This window comes from Microtus pennsylvanicus, chromosome 4, assembly GCF_037038515.1.
Source record: "Microtus pennsylvanicus isolate mMicPen1 chromosome 4, mMicPen1.hap1, whole genome shotgun sequence".
Taxonomy (NCBI): domain Eukaryota; kingdom Metazoa; phylum Chordata; class Mammalia; order Rodentia; family Cricetidae; genus Microtus; species Microtus pennsylvanicus.
The window spans coordinates 6,792,738-6,796,511 of NC_134582.1; the positions used below are offsets into that span (position 1 = coordinate 6,792,738).

Sequence of the window (3,774 nt, forward strand, 5' to 3'; positions counted from 1 at the left end):
TCTTTATTCTTTATCACTTGTAAGAAATAAAGCTTATTTGATTAGCCAAAACCATAGGTAATTATTCCACCTGTGTGTCACTAGATGGATGACAGTTCTTCAGAGTAATGTGACATCAGAGATGGAAAGTCGCCCCAACCGTATACTAATGTTGCTGTAAATCTAGCATCACCAGAATCTGAGCACTGAAACAATGACTTCATCTGTAGTCCACTAGTATCAGCACAGGGGACAGACAGCTGAGTCGAAGGTGTCGTGGAGACATAGAAAGTGCCAGGTCATAGAGGTCTACTGTTGTAACTACAGCTGCCAAGAAGATGGGCACTCGTACAGAATGCCCACGATAGTTGCCAAGCATCCAACTTAAATAAGGGTCACCAAGCCTTTTTTAAAGTTTGTTTATTTCTATACTAGATACACTTCTCTCACTGTTATAAAGTACCCCAACTAAAAGCAACACATAGGAGGAAGGGTTGAGCTTTACAGCTTGAGGTTACATCTCATCCTTTCGTGAAAACCAAGGCAAGGACTCAGCAACAGTTCATTAAATCTATAGTCATGAGCAGCAACCTGTCTGCTTGCTTTCACTCAGCTTTCTTCACACTTACACAGGTCAAGAGTCCAGCCCGTGAATTGGTGCCATCCTTATTGAGAATGGGTCTTCACGCCTCACTTACAATCAAGACAATCGCCATGATGACATGTCCACAGGCCAACCTGCTCTAGATAATTCCTCACTGGGACACTTCTCAGGTGATTCTAGCCATGTCAAGCTGACAGTTGACACTAACCAATGTAGCTACAGACTACCAAGTGAATTCATAACGAAGACAATGACAGTGTCAACTCTCAGATAATGATGTGAGGTAGGAAGTCATGTTAGCACACACAGTCATACTGTCTGATGCAGAAAAGGATCTGGGGTAGTATAGCACATATTGAAGAAAGACATCTTAGAAACATGACAGAGAATAATTGCTTTAATGTATTAGTGGCTTTATAAAAAGCTCCCACTCATTCATACAATCCCTAGGGAACAATCATGGGAAGTCCATTGACCAGCTGTGGACAACTGGATACTGAAACACCAAAATCATGCTGTCCCCAAAGTCAAAAGAATACATGGTATAAGTCTAAGCAGAAGCATGCTTGGTCTTTCTGTGTTTAAAACTGCAAACACAGACAAAAAGTCCAACGTTTAGGCTAATGGACAAACAGCCTTCATCTGCTGGAAATTCAATACTGTCCATATTTTATTTCTTCCCAGATTTATTTATAGCTTCAACACATTTCCAACTGAAATCACAGCAAGCTATTTTGAAGGCTTCAGCAAATTGACTATACAAAGTATATGGAAATGCAGAAGACGTGTGATACAGTCAAAAGAATACTAAAGACAGTCAGGAGCCTCCTACAGAGCCAGAGCAACCAACACACCATTGAATAAAGAACAGACAGTGAGAAATGGGAAGGATCAGGTGCAGCTGAAACAAACCCACACACAAGCCACCAGCTAGTATTTTAAAAGAGAGCAAAGGCAATTAAACTGAGGTGGATTTTCAACAAATTTTACTGGAATAATTAGACAGCATAAAAATAAACAAATAAATTAAAACACAGAATTTATGAGAAAATCGACTCTTAAAATGTAAGAGTATGAAACTCCTAAAATAAAACAGGAAAAGTATACTGAACTTTAGCTGGACTGTAAGTTCTTAGAACACCAGAAGTATAATTGAAAGTTAAAATTTCTGCTTCATAAATGGCATTGAAGAAGGAAGGAGGAAAGGAAGTAGAGAAATATAAAATAAACAAGATTCATATCCCCACAACTATTATAATGCCTCAAATTCAAAATTCTGACAGCCAAATGCTGGCAAGGACTGAGAAGAACAATATGCTCAGATTGGTAGGACGGCAAGAACAGAAATGCCAGAGAGCTTGAACCCCACCTGGCAGTTTCTCACAATGATCACTGTCATTTTTCCTATGATTGGCATGATTCATTCAATTGATTTTGGAGCTTTGTTTGCTAGGCTTGGTTGAACAGGCTTGAAATTCCAGAAGAACAGAGCATCTCTGTACTCCAGAGGTTGGAGTAACCTTCCTGGGATACAGAACACACCCCTAAATGCAATTTAAAACTTCCAAGAGTGCTTGATTCAGCAGCACATATATTAAAATTGGAATGATACAAAGATCAGCATGGCCCCTGGATAAGGATGATACTGCAAATTTGTGAAGCCTTCCATATTTTTGACTTAATGAAAAACGAATTATAAATCACTCTCCCTCTTGAACATTGAGCAAAACTGCTTGATAAGGTACCCACATCAAGGAACACATCAAAGAGATCATCCACCATGATCAAGTGAGCTTCACCCCAGAGATGCAGGGTTGGTTCATCATATAAAAATCTGTCAATATAATCCACCATATAAACTGAAAGATAAAAACCACATGGTCATCTCATTAGATGCTGAAAATGCCTTTCACAATATTCAACATCCCTTAATGATAAAAGTCTTAGAGAGATCAGGTATACAAGAGACATGCCTAAATGTAATTGAAAACAATATAAAGCAAGCCAATAGTCAACAACAAATTAAATGGATGGAAATTTAAAACAATTCTACTAAAATCAGGAGCAAGACAAGGCTGCCCACTTTCCATAGCTATTCGATACAGTACTTGAAGTAACTAGAGCAATAAGACAACAATATAAGATAAAGACAAGACAAATTGGGAAGGAGGAAGTCAAAGTTTCATTATTCACAGATGATATGATAATACATGTAAGTGACCCCAAAAATTCTACCAGGGAACTCATATAGCTGATAAATACCTTTAGTGAAGTGGCTAGAGACAAGATTAACTCAAAAAAAACAGTAACCCCCTATACACAAATGATAAATGGACTGAGAAACAAATCAGGGAACCAACACCCTTTACATAGCCACAAATAATATAAAATACCTTGATGTAATTCTAACTAAGCAAAGACCTGCATAACAAAAACTTCAAATCTTTGAAAAAAGAAATTGGAGAAAGATATCAGAAAATGGAAAGGTTTCCCATGCTCATGGATTGGTAGGATTAACATAGTGAAAATAGTCATCTTTCCAAACCAATCTACAGATTCAATGAAATCTCTTTAGGATCCCAACACAACTCTTTACAGTCCTTGAGAGAACAATATTCAACTTCATATGGCAAAACAAATAACCCAGGATAGCTAAAACACCCTGTACAATAAAGAAGCTTCTGGGGACATCACCATCCTTCATTTCAAGCTCTATTACAGGGCTATAGTAATAATAAAAATTTAAAAAAAAAACTCGTAGTATTGGCAGAAAAACAGAGAGATTGATCAATGGAATCAAAGACCTAGACATAATCCACACACTATGGATACCTGATTTTTTACAAAAAAAAAAGCCAAAAATATGCAATGGAAAAAGAAAGCATCTTCAACAAATGGTACTGGTATAACTGGATGTCAGCTTATAGAAGAATGCAAACAAATCCATAATCTTTCACCTGGCACAAAACTCAAGTCCAAGTGGACAAAAAACTTCAACGTAAGTCCAGTTACACTGAACCAAATAGAAGAGAAAGTGAGAAATGGCCTTGTACACACGTTGCCACAGGAGACAATGTTCTGAACAGAACAACAATAGTATAGACGCTAAGATCAACAATTAATAAATAGGACCTCACGAAACTGAAAAGCTTCTGTAAGGCAAAGGACAGTGTCAATAGGTCAAATGGCAG

At 37.6% G+C, this 3,774-nt stretch overlaps 1 non-coding gene across 1 annotated transcript; it reads left to right on the forward strand.

The window, feature by feature from the left end:
* The first annotated feature begins 2,153 nt into the window (after window positions 1-2,153).
* Window positions 2,154-2,258, forward strand: LOC142849155 (U6 spliceosomal RNA). The gene has a single exon (XR_012910551.1). It is a non-coding gene; the product is annotated as a U6 spliceosomal RNA (small nuclear RNA).
* Window positions 2,259-3,774: the final 1,516 nt, after the last annotated feature.